At 43.0% G+C, this 19,529-nt stretch overlaps 1 protein-coding gene and 1 non-coding gene across 5 annotated transcripts in view; one reads left to right on the top strand and one right to left on the bottom strand.

Moving 5' to 3' along the window:
* Positions 1 to 19,529, bottom strand: part of ryr2a (ryanodine receptor 2a (cardiac)) — a 587,454-nt gene that overhangs the window by 459,819 nt on the left and 108,106 nt on the right. The gene's annotated exons all lie outside the window — the stretch shown is intronic.
* On the top strand, positions 4,958 to 5,031 carry trnat-agu (transfer RNA threonine (anticodon AGU)). The gene has a single exon. It is a non-coding gene; the product is annotated as a tRNA-Thr (tRNA).

Consider the following 19,529-nt stretch of genomic DNA (forward strand, 5'->3'; position numbering starts at 1 on the left):
TACAGCACAGTATAGGCCCTTTGGCCCACAATGGTGTGCCAACATTTTATCCTGCTCTAAGATCTATCTAACCCTTCCGTCCCACAGCCCCATTTCTCTATCATTCATGTGTCTAAGAGTCTCTTAAATGTCCCTGATATATCCGCCCCCACCACCTCTGCCAGCATTGCATTCCGCACACCCACCACTCACCTGTGTAAAAAGCTTACCTCTGACATCCCCCTTACATCTTCCTCCAATCACCTTAAAATTATGCCCCTTCATGTTAGCCATTTTCACCCTAGGATAAAGTCTCTGACTGTCCACTTGATCTATGCCTCTTATTATCTTGTACACCTCTATGAAATCACTTCTTATCTTCCTTCTCTCCAGAGAGAAAAGCCCTAGCTCACTCAACCTATCCTCATAAGACATGGTCTCCAATCCAGGCAGCATCCTGGTATATCTCCTCTGCACCCTCTCTAAGGTTTCCACATCCTTCCTATAATGAGGCGGCCAGAACTGAACACAATACTCCAGAGTTGTATAGAGCTGCAACATTATCTCGTGGCTCTTGAACTTAATAGCACGACTAATGAAGGCCAACACACCGTACACCTTCTTAACAACCCTATCGACCTGTGCGGCAACCTTGAGGGACCTATGGATGTGGACCCCAAGATCCGCCTGTTCCTCCACACTGCTAAGAGTCCTGCCATTAACCTTATATTCTGCTTTCAAATTCGAAGTATAACATAGAAGTATAAGAATAACATCATACAAATATAAAGTATAACATAGAAAATATATAAAACCCAAAAAATTATGCACTGAGTCTAAGTATTAAAGTCTCTTAAACTGGATTATGTGGTGAATTTCAGGAACATGTATCTGATAATACTTTTGCGCTAAATCTTTATATATTGGCATGTGTGCCAACTCTAGCATTGAAAAGAATTTCAACTGCAATTTGATCAAAGCAATTATTTTACCAAGCAAATTACTAAATTGAATCCAAATGCAACAGATATTGTTTAAAATTAAGGATGATGAGGCTCTATAATTTTATGTCTGACAGTAAATTAATACTTATGCAAAAACCAAAAGAAATTGTGTGCAATTATCAGTGCAAATCAGCAGGCGGTATTAAATAATCTTTCCTACATTGAAAAAGCGAATACACTTCAAAAGTGCTTCATTAACCATTCAGCACTTTTGGATGTTACAAGGTCATAGAAAGTAATACAAGCATTTCCCTTTTTATAACTGACAGAAACCCTTTCAAAGCAGTAACTAGAACCAAATGAAAGTGCTGCAACTGACCAAATCAAAAGCATGAATAATTTTCCAATTTCAAAATTTCAGCAGAAAAATATCGAAGTTACATTAATCCACCTGTGCGCAGTGACAGGTTTAAATTCACAATAGAGTGGGTCCCACTCGGGACATCTGAATGGGTGTGTTTTGAGCAACATTCTTGCTTATAATCAGCAAATGTCAACTGTCATAATTCTTAAAAGGGTTTCCTACTGAGAGTGACACTTGGAGAGATTTGAATGCAGCCAAATGGCCATTTTTTAAAATTTGTACACACCATGTGAGGAAGGCCAGCATTTATTGCCCATCCCAATTTACCCTTGAAAGGCTGGGTAGATGAACCTTCCCAACCCTTGCAGTCAGGATGCTCCCAAAGGGCTGTTAAGTCTGGTGCCAGAAATGAAGGGGCATTCAATGAAACATTTCAACGGGGGGGGGGGGGGGGGGGGGGGGGCGGAAAGAGAGAGAGAGAGAGAGAGAGAGAGAGAGAGAGAGAGGGAGATGTGACTTGGCAGTGTCACAGTGAGCTTATGGCCTTGACTTCCAAGATGACACAGGCCAAGAATTTGGGAAATACTGGTGAAGAAGTCTTGGCAAATTCCTGCATTTTGTTGCATTTAGTGCTGGTGAGAATGAGTGTTCAAGTTGATGGACAGGGTGCTAATCAAGCAGGCTGTCTTGCCCTGGAAGTGTCAACACATTGGAGCACAGGCTGGCAGGATGATTGATAGTATTTTCAGGGTGGAGCAGAGAGTTCTCTCATTGAACTCTGCTTGGGTGAAACCATTTCTGATATAGTTAAAATGGTGGCTTTCTCTTTTCTGTCCTAAGTTGGCTGACCACAATTTTGAATTTCAGCTGACAAGAACATGCTCTCCCAGAGGTGGTACTCTCAGGAATCAAATAAGCTGCCGCTTTAAGGCTGGATTTAACAGGAAAGCAGCACTGATTTCCCTGACAGGCAAAACCCGCAGCCCATGGCAGAAGAGGACCCGAAGAAACATTCTCTGTTTTGTCGAGGGAGACCACCACCAGATGGAAGCCTCATGTTTTCACTGCCCTGGCCTTCATCCTCTCTCTCCTCTCCCACAATTCCCCACCTGGTGCACTTAACAAGAATCAGGATCCAAGGTCCCCTTGCTGCACATTTTAATGTCAGATAGCAATTCTAATGTCTGATATTTAATGTTGGCTGCACTTGCCTGCTGTTAATCTAAGAGGGGCACCTTGCTTATGGCCACAGTCATACTGCATGGAAAGAGGCCCTTCAGCCCATCGAGTCCATACTGACCATCAACTGCCCATTTACACTAATCCTACATTAATTTCATTTTTTATTCTCCCCCTCATCAACTCCCACCAGATTCCGCCGCTCACTTGCATGGGAGGAGCAATTTACAGTGGCCAATTAACCTACCAATCCGCAAGTCTTTGGGCCCTGGGAGGAAACCGGATCACCCGGAAGAAACCCCATGTGATCAGGGAGAGAACATGCAGACTCCCCACAGGCATCAGCCGAGATCAGAATTGAACCTGGGTGTCTGGCGCTGTGTGGCATCAGCTCTACCAGCTGCATCACTGTGATGCCCCTGGCTGGACAGTTTGGCCTTGATTGTTAAAATTGCAACCAAGAATTTTTTTTTAAATCCTGAGTAAGGAAGGAACATCAAAGCCTCTAAGACAGGAAAGATGACAGTACAGCAACTCCTCACGCTCATTCAGCTAACTGTAACCTCTACCTTTTTGTTCAACAAAACAAAGCATTGAATTCTATGAAAATAAGTTGCAATGGAGAAAAGGAAGGAGATACAGAGCCTAGTGGCATGGTGTCAAGACAATAAACTTTCCCTCAATGTTAGCAAAATGAAGGAGCTTGTCATTGACTTCGGGAAGTGGGATGGATACACACCCCCTGTCTGTATCATTGGGACTGAAGTGGAGATGGCTGAGAGCTTCAACTTCCAAGGTGTAAATATTACCAACAATTTGTCCTGATCTAGCCATGTGTTCGCTGCACCTCTACTTCCTCAGAAGGCTAAGGAAATTCAGCATGTCCTCAATGATTCTTACCTATCTTTACAGATGCACCATAGAAAGCATCCTATCCAGATGCATCACAACTTGGTATGGTGACTGCTCTGCCCAAGACCACAAGAAATTGCAGAAAGTTGTGAATGCAATCCATCACACAAACCAACCTCTGTCTACCGACTCCAGCTACACTTCCCGCTGCCTCGGGAAAGCAGCCAACATAATCAGCCGTCAGGCAGAAGATACAAAATCCTGAGAGCAAGGATTACCAGACTCAAGGACAGCTTCTATCCCACTATTATCAGACTCTTGAACAGACCTCTCAAATGCTAAAGGATGATCTCTTGAACTTTTAATCTCCAAATCTACCTCGTTGTGGCTCTTGCACTTCATTTGTCTACCTGCACTGCATTTTCTCTGTAACTGCAACAGTATATTCTGCATTCTGTTTTCTTTTTACTACTTCAGTCTAATTATGTATGGCATGATCTGTGTGGATGGCACGCAAAACAAAAGCTTTTCACTGTAATTCAGTACATGTGACAATAATAAACTAATACCAATACAAATTAGCCTTTTCTCTGAAGAGTAGTGTCAGCTAACTACTTGGGAGATTATATCGCTGAACAATTCACGAAATATTTTTAGCAAGCTGCCAGCATTTCAAGGTGTTGGAACTGTCCTCACACTGTCCGATGCGATAAAAATCAATGACCACCTGCCCAGTATTATTGCACTACGGAATAAAAATGCCATTACAAGGTTTTGAAATAAGTCATAAAGAAAAGCAGCCGTTCCCAACACAATCAGTACGTCTGCACTGATCTTATCATTTTACAATTTTTAATTTAAAATCATCTTTTTATCAAGGAGTTGTGCCCGAGGGATGCTTTTCCTCCTACATTAACTATAAAACATTCCTGCCATAATACCAATGCTCCAGTGACCTTTGCGAAGGAAACAACACCTTTTTTGGTTCAGAATGTACCTTCCAGGCATCTTAAGATGGGACCACATTTTTCCATAGAGATAAGAGGTGGGATGAACAACACTCACAATCATTAATGGACAGCAATTTCCAGTAACTATGCATGCACAGTTAATTACACTAGTCAAAAGACTGCCATGTGTGCTCCTTTCCACCTCCAGACCAGGTGCTGACTGCCAGTGGCTGGTGCTGGTGGTTATGCTAGTGGCAATGCTAGTGGCTAGTGGCCAGATATCTGCCACAGATGTACATGAAGTTGATATATTTTCCTATTGGCCACCCACTAATTTTGCCTGAAAAAAAATCAGGCTTATCCACTGTACCCTGCAGTTATGTCATCAGAAAGTATCCAGAGACCTGGACAATTCACTGAGTTCAAATCCCACCATGGCACATGGGGTAGGTTAAATGATCTAATTAAATAAATGCTGGTGTCAGTAATGGTGACAGTGAAACTACTGTATTATTAGCAAACCAGCTGAGCATTTGTAATCTCCATCAAAGAAGGAAGTCTGCCAGCCTTCTCGCCAGTGGGGGTGACTCTCAACTTAGTCCTGAGGCAATTAGGAATGAACCATAAATGCAGATGCCTACATCCCGTGATAAATTAAAAATCTCATTTATAACAAATGTCCTCTCTGCGGCGCTGTGGCTTAGTTGGTTAAAGCACCTGTCTAGTAAACAGGAGATCCTGGGTTCGATTCCCAGCGGTGCCTGCTGCTGAGGTCCGGGCAGGCACGGTAGTGTAGTGGTTAGCATAACGCTTTACAGTGCCAGCAACCCAGGTTCAATTTCCATCGCTTCTGTTAGGAGTTTGTACATTCTCCCTGTGTCTGCGTGGGTTTCCTCCAGGTGCTCCAGTTTCCTCCCACATTCCAAAGACATACAGGTTAGAAAGTTGTGGGCATGCTATATTGGCGCTGGAAGCGTGGCGACACTTGCGGGCTGCCCCCAGAACACTCTACACAAAAGATGAATTTCACTGTGTTTTGATGTACATGTGACTAATAAAGGTATCTTCTTATAAAAGTCATTCCTTAAATACTGTTGGAGATTCTAACAAAAAAGTCAATAAATTGTTTTAAATTTTCTTCCTAATTTCTCTCTTAATCTCATCTTTCCACTTTCTATAGTTTTTTTTCATTGTCTTCTCTTTTCTCACTCTCCCTTTCCTCTCCTCTGAGCTCATCTTTCCCTCACGCCAGATCCCGTCCTCTCCCCTCCTCTCCTTAAAGTACGAGGTATTTGCAGAACAATGGGCACTTTCCAGCACTTTGCCCAAAGTGGCCATAATTCATGCATGAAGTCTGTGTCAACAACCACGGGCAAGCAAAACGTAAAACAACTATTTATTACTGTCCTAGTCTATTGTTCAAGAATGGAAAGCCACCTCTCGTTTCTCTCACCTAGGATCATGTGGCCCCTCATTAGTATCTCAACCACTGCTGGCTGGGAGAACATGTCTCCATCTACTCAGGTTGTTAGAAAATATAAAACCACGTGAATATAACTTGGATTTGCTGCATGGGCAGGCACGGTAGTGTAGCAGTTAGTGTAACACTTTACAGCGCCAGTGACCCGGGTTCAATTCCGGCCAGTATAAGGAGTTTGTATGTTCTCTCCGTGTCTGCTTGGGTTTCCTCCGGGTGCTCCGGTTTCCTCCCACATTCCAAAAAGACGTACAGGTTAGGAAGCCTTGGGCATGCTATGTTGACGCTGGAAGCGTGGCAACACTTGCAGGCTGCCCGCAGAACACTCTACGCTGTGTGTTTCGATGTACATGTGACGAATAAAGATATCTTATCTTATTTTATCCTAGACCTTGGACAATCTCATCCTCACTTGATCAACCAAAAATATAAGGAAATAATTAAAAATACATGAGCATATAGAAAAGGCAGATTAATTGCTATTTGATGTTATTGAGGATATTGCTGATTTTGAGAAACTCATTTACGAAATGACTCGTCCACTGATGTTGCATTGGTCAGCAGTAAATTCCCATATGAAAAACAGATGTTCAGTGCTTTACAATTCACAGATATTATTTGCAGTCCCCAAGAGTCCCACAAAGAAACTATTACTTAGGGTGGGTTTGAGTACTCGAGAACGCTAAATAATTAGCGTTACTTGAGCACTAATTTTGTAATTGGATACCCCAAAATGAAACATCTTTTCCCACACACAATCTTAAGATGTTTACATTTTTAATCCAGACACAGTCTAAAATACAATTGGGAAGGTTTCTGATTGCCAAGTACTTTTCTATGAGCTGCAGCAGAATGGTTCAAAAAGAGCAGGTTTTAATCGTGACTGAAAGTGCTTTACTCCAGCATTTGATACCCAATTATTTGAAGGTAAATATCACATATTCAGTATACTATTTGCCTATATGCTACACTGATGTTAAAATACTTGTACGAGGGATTTTACAGGATGAGTCCTCAAGTACTCAAACATTTTAGCTCTCGAGATAACTGAGCATTAATTACTCAAAATTCCAACCATAATTCTCACACTCACAAATCTGGATCTCTATGGATGTCACTGTTCTCGATACTCCGGTAAAATGCTGTTTCAGTGTTACATATGCCATAGATTCTTAGACTGCATATCTTCATGAAGCTCCCACTTAATTCAGGCAGGAGGCTAAGCAGCCCAGAGAAGTCTTGGGGAAAGATGGGGACAGAGTACCCCTGGAGGAACAACTCTATTTTAATTCCACTGCACCAAAATTTCAGATATCTGGAAACAAAGTGTTGATGTGGGAACCTGAGGGCTGGCTCGTGGTATGATTGGAAAAACATATTACAAATATGGACGTTGGAGTATCAGGCACAGAATAGTGGTCCAAGTTAGAAGTTTGATACAAAGGTACCATTATGAATATAATAGATATTGCCCATTGCAAAAACTTGAGATCACACCAGCACCAAAACCATGGTGCAGTCACACCAATCAAATCAATCTGAAAGATTAGAAGTGTTAATTGCCAACCATCTGATTTTAACTACCTCCCAGTTTCCACTGGGAGATGGAGGTAAAATCAGCCTCTGAGCTTTTCCATCCACAGAGATTATCAGTGTTTTGTACTCAGTGTGCCTGGGTGTAACAGGGAGCACCAAGAAGTGGAAAGAGAGGCTGAAGGTTTTATCTTCCTACCCCTTGTTTGCATCCCATGAACTTCTGAAAATGTATGAAGCTTAGAGAGAGAATTTTAATATGGTTAGTTTACCAATCAATTTAATTCTGAAGCAAATGAAGAATTAATTGGTCTCATCCATTGGATACCTGTTACTGTGACAGGAAATATAAACATCCAAGTTCCCACTGCCCACTGAGTTTCACCTTGCAGAGTCGGGAGTTGGAGCGGGACCTTTGAAAAGTGCCTGTGCCTGTGACCTTGCAAGAGTCTAAACATTTGCAAATTGTTACCAGTTGATTGGCTTATTAACGGCAACAAATAAAGGGAAGCGGAGTGGCCATTTTGGGAGCGGCCAGTGTTAGAGTGGGGAGATTGAGGCTTTGGCTCAAGAAGCTTCAGTGAGAAGAGGTTAAGATAAGTCTCTGATAAGTTCCTTTCTTTCTTTGCTTTGGTGCTTTCTTTAGTGCCAGGCCAGAGTAGTGAGAATGGCTCCAGGGTCAGTGGTGTGTTCAGCTTGTGAGATGTGGGAGTTCTGGGAGACCTCCAGTCTCCCTGATAACTACATCCGCACAAGGTGCATCCAGCTGCAGCTCCTTACAGACCGTGTTAGGGAACTGGAGCTGCAGCTGGATGACCTTCGGCTCCTATGGGATAACGAGGAGTACATAGATAAGAGCTACAGGGAGGCAATCACTCCTAAGCTGCAGGAGGCAGGTAGCTGGGTGACTGTCAGGAGGACTGAGAATAGGCAGGTAAGGTAGTGCAGAGTACCCCTGTGGTCATTCCCCCTCAATAACAGGTAGACCACTTTGGATACTGTTGGGGGGGCGATGCCCTACCAGAGGAAAGCTGCATTGACCAGGTCTCTGGCACTGAGCCTGGTCGTGTGGCGCAGAAGGGAAGGGGGGGAGAAGAGGAGGGTGGTAGTGATCGAGGATTCCATAGTAAGGGGGGCAGACAGGAGATTCTGTGGACATGAAAGGGACTCCCAGATGGTATGTTGCCTGATTTTTAACTCTCTCTGCCCTGCATAGAGGGGGCAGTAGGGAGTTAAAATAGAAGTCAATGGCCAACTGCCTCTTCCTGGTTTGTCAGTTTTCCCAGGTCATTCCACTGGCTAATTAAGTAGCTTGCTTGAATTAGATGGGAATCTAAATGCAAATCTGCTTCTGATGACATGAGCATAATCAAAGTATTGTTATCAGTATCTAAACACATCCCCAGTCAACCTCACCTATTATTCCCATCCTCACTGATCTACTGTAGCTCCCAGTCCAGCAACTGCTCAGTTTTAAAGACTTATGGTTTTCAAATCCTTCCAGGGGCTTGCTGCTGCCTATCCCTGTAAACTCATCCAGCTCTACAACCAGGATACCTACATTCCTCCATCTCTACCTCATCCATAGATTGGATTTTCCTTATTCTATCAGTGGAACTGTGCCCCCTTCGCAAACCTCTGCAATTCTCTCCCTGAACCTCTCACCTCTCTATTCACTTTTCTTTTTTAAGACAGCTACTAAATCCCTGAAAGCTTTGGGTCACAAATGTGGCTTGGTGTCAATCACTGTTTGATAAGACTCTTCTTAAGGCTTCTGGATCCTTTACTATATTAAATATGTTACGTAAACATAAGTTTGTATTACTTTTTTATTTGTTATATATGCATAAAATTCTAGTGCCACTTTCTGCCTGGTTTTGACCCATTAAGTTTTGAACAATAGGACAACTTTGGGCACTTTCTGTCAATTTGTTTATGTTATAACTTCCATATTTACTGCACAAACTGCCCACGTAAAGGTCACAATGCAACCGTACCCTCCTGTCACTGTAGGTAATCCAGTGCTACTTTGTGCAGAAAAGCAGAGTTAGAAAGCCTGCATTTGCCATGGAAAGTTTGCTTCGAACAGCTTGGAGGAACATGCAGTCCTCGCAGCACAGAAGGAGGCCATTCAGCCCTTTGACTCCATGCCACAATAGCATAAGAAGCCTGAAGAGGCAAGTGCAAGGACTACTTCTGTGTGACAAGGACTCACAGGAGTTTCATGGCAGCTTTGCAAGAATGCAGGCTTCTGCTGCCACAAAGAACATTACTATATAATCCCAACTGCACCCACTCCTACAACAACCTACCATTTCCCAGGATGATCCTTATCACATCTCCCTCCAGGCCACAGCTGCACCAGGATGCCTAACTGGACTCAGCCCGCCATTCATATGTTAATGAGGCTTAGATCCAAACAGACTGGACCTCTAGCTGACCCACTCCATATCCCCCCAGTTCTCCAGATTTCCTATCAGTTTTCCCCAGGGCCAGACGGAAACTATCCCAGGATGCTATGAAAGGCAAGGGAGGAGATTGTTGGGGCTCTGATGGAAAATTGTCCCACAGATGAGATACCAGAAAACTGGAGGAGAGCCTATGTTGTCCCCTTGCTCAAAAAGGGGAGTAAGAATAAGCCTGGAAACTACAGGCCGGGAGAAAATTTTGAGGGACAGGATTTAGGTTCTATTAGAAAGGCAGGAATTCATTAGGAGGAATCAACACAGCTTTGTGCAGGAGACATTACGCCTCATAAATCTGATTGAATTCTTTTAGGAGGTAACCAAACAGATTGATGAAGGCAAGACAGAAGATATTGTCTCTATGGACTTTTGGTGAACAGGTGTTTCTATGACTAGAAATGTGTAACAAGTGGTATACCAGCAGGTTGGTGCTGGGACCTTTGTTGTTTGTAATATATATATATACACATGACTTGGATGAGAATGTAAGGCGCATGATTGGTAAGTTTGCAGATGACATAAAAATTGGTGGAGTCGCAGATTGCGAAGAAGGTTATTTAACGACAGAGTGGGACATAGGTCAGCTGCAAGGTTGAGCAGAGTGGTGACAGATGGAATACCTCAGAGGCAAATGTGAGGTAATGCATTTTGGGAGGACAAATTCTGGCAGGACAAAGTATATGGGAGGGACCTTAGAAGCATTGATTTACAGAGGAACCCTGTGGTGTAAGTCCGTAGCTCCCTGAAAGTAGTGGCACAAATGAATAGTGTGGTGAAAAAGGAAAATGATATGCTTGCCTTCTTAGGCCGAGGCACGGAGTTTACAGTGGGACATTACATGGCACTCAACTGCAACATGATGCAGTTGTACAAAACTTTGGTTGGACCGCACTTAGAATATTGTGTACAGTTCTGGTCGCCATGCTACAGGAAGGATGGGGTAGTAATAGAGAGAATGGAGAAGAGACTCACCAGGATTTTGCCTCTATTAGAGGGCTGTAATTACAAGGAAGAGATTGGATAGGCTGGATTAATTCTCACTGGAATATAGGAGGCTGAGGGGTGACCTTGTAGAGGTTTACACAATTATTAGGGGCAGAGACAGGATAGATAGAATCTTTTTCCCAGGGCAGGGGAGTCGAGAACTGGAGGTCACAGGTTTAAGATTAGAGGGGAGAAATGTAAAGGTGATTTTTGGGGGTTGGGGGGGTAAGGTTTTTCCACACAGAAGGTGATGAATATCTGGAACAAGCTGCCAGGGGAGTTAGTGGAGGCAGGTACTATTACAGTGTATAAAAGGCATTTGGACATGTACTTGATTAGGAAAGGTGTAGATATGGGTCTAACACAGGCAAATGGATTAGTGTAGATTGGCATCACAGTCATATGTCCACATTTCAGAATGCAAAATAGAAACATCATATTGTGTTGTGCCCTGCTCTCAATGTAGGCACTGTAATGTCACCCAGGGCAGGAGAATGGGATTGTAATACAAGAGAAACAAAGGGCTGCAGATGCTGGAATCTAGATGAAAAACACGATGATGCTGGAGGAACTCAGCAGGCCAGGCAGCATCTGTGGAGAAAAGCAGGCGGTCAATGTTTCGGTTCAGGATCTTTCTTCAGGACTGAAGAAGGGTCCTGACCCGAAATGTCGACCGCCTGCTTTTCTCCACGGATGCTGCCTGGCCTGCTGAGTTCCTCCAGCATCATCGTGTTTTTCATTCAGGAGAATGGGATTATAGAGCAACAAGAGTGCAGGGGCACAGAGGCAATAGGAGTAGATTAAGGGAGTGGTAACAGAAGTGTAAAACCAAGGACAGAAGGCCATTTTGAATAACCTCTCCAGATCGTTTTCACCTGCCTCTAACCCTTTTTCACCTGAAGACAACACCTGGTTGTGAATTCCCACATGTAATAATAGGTAAATGGACAAGGTTGATAACCTAAATACACTGCAAGGCATCCTGAAATGTGTTATATTATTGCATGTATTGGTATAGTTATCAAATTTTTGTTTTCTCTTGAAGATGTTTGCTGCTAATTGCTGTACTTCTTTCCCAATAATGGCCATGGGGTTCCCTGCAGGTTCTGGAATCCCAGTTGTTGGTTATACACAAGCACATGTTATACCAGAGTTAAAATAAACAGCAATTTAAATGTGAAGTCAACACTTTAATCTAACAGCCATGTACTAGAAGCCGATCTGTCTCATCCTTGTAGTGTGGTTTTGAATGATCTGGTTTCCAGACATCAAAGTCCACTGAATCCCAGGGTTAGTCCTGTGCTAGGTTGAGTTTGCCAGAGGCATGTGCAGGGAATTAAGCTTGCTGGCTTTTGGCAAGGCAGGTTTCTGCATCCTTAATGTTATGGGGTGAACATGTCAGCATGTTGCCCAAATCATTATGGCAGGGGGAGGAGCTGTGCCCTGCTTGACACTAACCCCATCTCTGCTCTCACCTTTGGAGTTCACCAGTAATGTACACATTACAGCTGCAGTGCCCAGAAGGCATTGCATGATTGTAATCAGAAGTGGAAAGTTGGCTGTCTTCTTCCCTTAATAAATGACTTTGGATAACTTGTAACACGTCTAAAGGCATCTAAGCTAAGAATCAGTGAGAAATGTTGGCATTTTTCTGCATTTTTCTGATCATTTTGCTCAGTATCATAGCAACAACGTGATTACCTGCCACGTTACTAAAACAAGATCACAAAAATGCTAAGAAAACTTAATCCTACATGTGTGTTTCCCTGAGATTTGCATTGTGCAAATTTATAGATTATGCATGGATATATACTAATCTATAAATTAAATACAATCTAGAAACTTAATTGCAATAGCCTCCAGCATCTTTCAAAGCTCATGCTGAAAATATTTTGAAGTTACACTGCTGCCTTCCTAAAGTGACTGCTACCTTGATACAAACATGATCAAAAATAGTCTTCAAAGCAACCCCTGGAATTATGGATCATTTTTTAAACACATTTGCCAAATCCAACGAAGGTTGTATACCATCCTGACTTCAAAATATATCATCGATCATTCATCATCATGTCTAAGTTCTCAAATTCCTCACTCAACAACACTGCAGGAGTACCTTCATCACTGGGATTGCAGAGATTCAAGGAGGCAGCTCATCTCCTTTTCAAGGGTATTTAGGGATGGGTAAGAAATGATGGCCTTGCCAATGATGCCCAGATACTGAAAATTAATTTTTTTTAAATCTGGAATTGCATGCATTGGCTTCTGAATTAACAATCACTCCCAGAAAGCCATGTCACAATCTAGTATAGCTCCAAAACTGCTGATTGAACCTAAAAATTCAGCTAACATCTCAAAGCTACATGCTATGTAACATTTATACGTGTTTAACTTCATTGTACAGTTTTACTCAAGGGTTTCAATATTACTCATTTAAAGCAAATTCTGATGAGTGGTTGGTTTCTGAAAATGAGTTTCAATTAGTTGTCTCTCTTTCCCCTTTCCTCTTAGCCCCAAAAGGCCAGAACCTGACTGATGATTTATTAAATTCTTTCCAACATAATCAAAAAAGTCAACAATGTTTAAACAGTGCAACTCAAATGAAGTCTGAGTGATCTCCTAAAGTTTTCAATTCTATTAAAGCTATTCAGCCCCTTCTCAGCAATCTTTTTTTCACAATTGCACACCAAACACCCTGCCCTACTATAGGAAAGATGTTATTAAACTGGAAAGAGTGCAGAAAAGAGTTACAAGGATGTTGCCAGGACTTGAGGGACTGAGTTATAGAGAGAGGTTGGACAAGCTAAGACTTTATTCCCTGGAGCGTAGGAAACTGAGAAGTGAGCTTATAGAGGTGTATAAAATCATGTGGGGCATAGACAGGGTTAGTCTTTTTCCCCAGAGTTGGGCAATCAAGAACTAGAGGGCATAGGTTTAAGGTAAGAGGGGAAAGATTTAATATGAACTTGAGGGGCAACTTTTTTTTTACACACACAGAAAGTGGTATCTATGTGAATGAGCTGCCAGAGGAAGTGGTTGAAGCAGGTACAACAACAACTTTTAAAAGACAGTTGGACAGGTACATGGATAGGAAAGGATTATAGCGTTATTGGCCAAACACTGGCAAATGGGACAAGCTTGGATAGGGTATCTTGGTCAGCATAGGCTAGTTGGGCCAAAGGGCCTGTTTCCATGCTGTATAACTCTATGGCTCGAAGCACATCCTCCACTGTGTTGTGCACCGTGAATCACCAAGGCAGAATGGTAAGGCACAGCCCTTCAAGCCATCACATCCATGCTGACCTTTCTCCCCAGCTACACTAATCCCATTTGCCTGCATTAGGACCATATCTTTCTAGGCCGTGCTTAATTAAGTGTCCATCCAAATGCCTCTTAAACGTAGTAATTGTATCTGACATACATGCAGAACGCCTTGAGGTTTTCTTTAACTCTACTCACCAAGGCCTTCTCAAGTCCCCTTCTAGCTCTCCTAAGTCCCCTCTTAAGCTCCTTCCTGGCTACCTTATAATTCTCAAGAGCCCTGCCTGATTTTTGCTTCCTAAAGCTTCAGTATGCTTCCTTCTTCCTCTTTGACTAAATATTTCACCTGTTTTGTTAACCATGGTTTCTTTACTCTACCATCCTTTCCTTGTCTCAGTGGGTCAAACCTATCCAGAACCCATGCAAGTGTTCCCTAAGCAGCCTCCACATTCCTTCTGTGCATTCCCCTGAGAGCATCTGTCCCCTATTTACGCTCCCAAGATCCTGGCTAATACCATTGTAATTAGCCCTTCTCCAATTAAAAACTTTCCCATATCACCTGCTCCTATCCCTGGTCCATGGCTTGCGAAAGGTCAGGGAGTTGTGGTCACCACCTCCAAAATGCTCACCCACTGAGAGGTCTGTCACCTGACCAGGTTCATTGGCTAGTACTAGATCTATTATGGCCTCTGCTCTACTCCACCTGCCCACATACTGTGTCAGGAATCCTTTCTGGACACATCTTACAAATTCTGCCCCATCTAAACCCTTTTGCACTAAGGAGGTGCCAATCAATATTAGAGAAGTTGAAGTCACCCATGACAACCCTTTTAATTTTGCACCGTTCCAAAATCTGGCTACTTATCTGCTCCTCGTGGCTATTGGGAGGCTTACAGAATACTCCCAATAGAGTGATTGCTCCCTTCCTGTTTCTGACTTTCTGACTCAGTAGACGATCGCATGAAAGTAAAGACATTTCAACCCAACCAACTGACTGCGTTTGTGACCTATCCACTGTCTATCCTTCCTCACAGTCTCTCCGCATAATGCATCTACCTTTACACCAACTGCTCCATCATCTGACCTAACACTCTGGTTCCCATCCCCTTGCCAACCTAGTTTAAACCCTCCCCAAAAGTTCTAGCAAACCTGCCCGCAAGGACATTGGTCCCTCTCAAGTTCAGGTGTAATCCATCCCTTTTGTACATGTCATACCTTCCCCAGAAGAGATCCCAGTGATCCACAAATCTGAAACCCTGACCCCTACACCAACTCTTCAGCCACACATTCATCTGCCATATCTTCCTATTCTTACCCTCACTGGCACATGGCACAGGCAGCAATCTGGAAATTACCACCCTTGAGGTCCTGCCTTTTAGCTTCCTTCCTAGCTCCCTATATTCCCTCTTCAGGACCTCATCCCTTTTCCTATCAATGTTGTTGGTACCAATGTGCACCACAACTTCTGGCTCCTCACCCTCCCCCTTAAGAATGCTGTGGACTCGATCCAAGACATCTCTGACCCTAGCACCTGGGAGGCAAAGTACCATTCGGGAGTCTCGTTCTCATCCACAGAACCTCCCATCTGTTCCCCTAACCAATGAATCCCCTATCACTACTGCAGTCCTCTTCTCCCCCCTTCCCTTCTGTACCACATTCAGACTCAGTGTCAGAGACCTGACTGCTGTGGCTTTCCCCTGGAAGGTCATACCGCTTCACCCCCCCTCCCACCCCCAACAGTATCCAAAGCTACATACTTGTTATTGAGGGGAACAGCCACAGGGGTACCCTGCACTGACTGCTTACTCCCCTTCCCTCCCCTGACAGTCACCCAGCTACCTGCATCCTGCAACTTAGGTGTAACTGCCTCCCAGTACCTCCTGTCTATGGTCTCCTCAGTTTCTTGAATGATCTGTTCATCCAGCTCCAGCTCTCTAACATAGTTTGTAAGGAGCTGCAGATGAACTTCTTGCTGGTGGAGTCATCCCACATCTTGCAACAGGAGCATGCTACTGTCCTACCTGCCGTTCCCACTGCTCTAAACTGTGCAACAAAAAAAAAAGAGACTTTACCTGAACCTCACCTTAGCCTCCACTCACTTACTCCACCTCTTCACGCCAAAGCCTCTTGAGCCAAAGCCTCTAGGTCCCACTCTGACACTGAGCCACTCCTACAATGGCTGCTCCACAATGGCCTGTCCGCTTGAGCTTACCTTCTTTTTATTGGCTGCTGCTGCCCAAGTAGGCCAATTGGCTCAGCAACAAGACTTGCTCTCCAAATATAAACTTCTTTTCTCTGGATTTTTTCACTCTCTCTATGCACTGATCTTCGGTTCCACAAGCACCAACAATCTTTCATGATTTCAATGGTCATTCACCAATGCACAAGTCCAGGAGGTAGGTTGTGGAAAGTTACATATTCTTCTAAATTCTTAAATTAAAGTAGCATCATGTCAGTCAAGTCTGCAAATTATTAGGAATAAATTACTAAACTGTAAGCTAATCTTCACAGAAATAAATGCTAGTCAAAATAAAATAATTGAAATGTTCATCAGACACCACTTAAAAACAATAAATGTTATTGTAGGTTCAGTGTAACACTGTAAGAGCCAGTGTATTCTTAATGTATATGAGACAAGGTCCCAGGTCTGTTCCCAAATCCGATGACCATACCTCAGTATTTCATTGCTTAACATTGGAAGATAGAGATATTCCTCAATTTCTGAATGTTCAATTTATGAATTTTCACTCTAATGCCAAAGATGCTTTAGGATATATGACTCCAATTTACAAAGGGATTTTTCACTATTACAAAGAACACGCCATTTTCCACCCATTGTAATACCTATAATGTTTTTCATCCAGCCTTTACAATTATCTTTGAATTTCCTCCTCAACAATAAAAGGGATGGGCTAATAAATAATGGAACATTTAGGCCACACAGCACCAGGCAATCACCATCTTCAATAAGACACAATAAACCCAACTACCTTTGATTTTCAACAGAATTATCATTGCAGTAACTCTCACCATCAATATTCTGCAGTGACACCAGTATCCAGAAACCTGGCTCCATCAGTAACATTAATATTGTGCGTAAAAGAGCACACCAGAGGCTCAGTGCTCTGCAGCAAAAGACTCCCCAAAGTCACTCCACCATCAACAAGTCAGAAGTGTAGCTGAACACTGTCCACTTGCCTGGATCAAGACAGCGCCAACAACACTCCATAGCAGATAGTGAAGTCTGAAGCCAGACCTTCTAGCCCAGAGCTTCTCATGGTCATCCTCTAAAGTTATCTGCAGACCTCTCCACTACACTGCCACAGTATTCCATCAATCATGCAGCAACTATGGCAATCCAGACAAAGAAAGGCATGTGGAAGACAGGCACTATAAGGATCAATACAATTTGATATTTGTTACTTTTTCATGATGATTAGTATAAATATCATAAGGAATAGTTATTGACTGTTGACCTTTGTTCTGTTTTTGTGGTCAAGCAGAACAGTGATGATCAGAACAGAGGGAAGGAAATATGATAATGTAATGGGGAATTGGTAATGTCCTCACGAAAGGTAAAAGCTGAATATGTAACTTATCCACCACCGCACTGTGAAGACCTAGTTGTCCTGCAAGTCCTAACAACGGCTTTTCCCAGGACAACTTTGTTTGGATTTCCCCTGCAATGCGAGCATTGCATGAGGAGTGATAACATGTCATGTGTAACCAATGCAGAAAACACATTGGGCATGCAAAGATAGACTGCCACTGGAGGTGTGCAAGAGCAATTTTCAGAAACATGGTGTTGAAGAATTCAGCACCAGAAATTCAGTTATCCAGATCTGGAGGTTTCTCTCTAGCATATTAATGAAATGTAGACATGGAGAATGTATCTTGCTGGAATTTGCCAGAGGTTTGAGGGATGGGAGCAGCACTTTGATCATAAAGGGAAGTCTCCAGGTTCCTGTTGAATACGTCTTCAGTGTTTAGAATCCAGAGAGAAACATCTACTTCAAAAACAGCAGGAGAAAATCACTTTACCACAATTCTAATTAAATCTTTCACAGATTAAAATTTTGTGTTTCATTTTCCATTGTAGAATTAGTTCTTAAAGGCATTTTTCACAAAAACTGTTTGATATTCCAAATTTACTCAACTATCTCCTTAATTATATTTGCACTCCAGAAAAAACTCACTCCATTAAGGAATTTGAGCTGCCTCCAGAGATAATGGAGATGTCGCTAGTTGAATTCAATGCAAGAGTTAGATATAAATTTCATCAAATACAGAGTTTCTTCACTTTGATTTTGGCAATTTTACTTCTATGTATTTTCACTGAAGCTCCTGAGCTATTTTGACCAGAGACCTTTGTAGTCCCTTTCATAGCATAGAGGAATTCATATCAGATCAGTGGCTAGATTCCCACCAGCTAAATTTGGTCTCATACCACCCACACGAATAGTGCTGGGGATAAGTCCAGACAAAAATTGGTGTTAGCTGCTTCTAAGAACATAATCAGGAAATCCTGCTGCAGCAGTACATGGATTGGGTAATACCCAGAATAGGGCAGGCAGTTTTAGTCCCTGGACTGAGACAGCGACATACTTGCCTTCAAGTCAGTGCAGCATTGTTTCACTAAATTGATTCCTGGGACAAATGAATTGTGCTGGGCAGAGCGACTTGGTAGCACTGGAGTTTAGAAGAACGAGAGACAAGAGTTTCCTTAAGCTGGAAAGTTCAGAACCTGGGCCATGATCATAGGATAAGGGGATCAGATAATTAGGACTGAGCAGAGGAGAAATTTCTTCACTCCAGGCACCCACTGAAGAAACAGGCAGAAGAAGCAAACCACAGGCACCTAAAATGTCAGGTGATGATGATCTCCAACAAGAGAGAATCAAAGCACTAACACCTGCACTTCAATGGCATTACTATTGGTGAGTCCCTGACCATCATTATCATTTTTACCATTGCCGAGTCCCTGACCATTATTACCTTTTCCACCATCTACAAAACACAAATCAGGAATGTGACTGAGTATTCTCCACTTGCCTGGATGAGGGCAACACCAACAACGCTCAAAAAACTCAACATATGAGGGCAATAGGGAAAACATGGGCAGATGGGACTAGCTCGCTGGGCAACACAGTCGGCATGGACCAGTTGGGCCGAAGGGCCTGTTTCCATACTGTATGATTCCATGACTCTATATCCAGGACAAAGCAACCCATTTGATTAACACCCCACCAACCATCCTAAGCATTCTTTCCCTGCACCACATGTGCACGGTGTGTACCGTCTACAAGATGCACTGCAGATATGCACTGCAGTTACTCAATCAGGCTACTCCATCAGCACCTCCTGAACCTACAACCACTACCACCAAGAAGGTTAAGAGGAGCAGGAGCATGGGAAAACCACCACCTGTAGGTTCCCCTGAATGTCGCACATCATCCTCTCTTGGAAATACGTCCCAATCCTTCAACGTCATAAGGTTTGAATACTGGAACTCCACAGTTATCAACACTGGGAATACCTTAGAGT

The sequence above is a fragment of the Pristis pectinata genome, chromosome 3, assembly GCF_009764475.1.
Source record: "Pristis pectinata isolate sPriPec2 chromosome 3, sPriPec2.1.pri, whole genome shotgun sequence".
NCBI lineage: Eukaryota > Metazoa > Chordata > Chondrichthyes > Rhinopristiformes > Pristidae > Pristis > Pristis pectinata.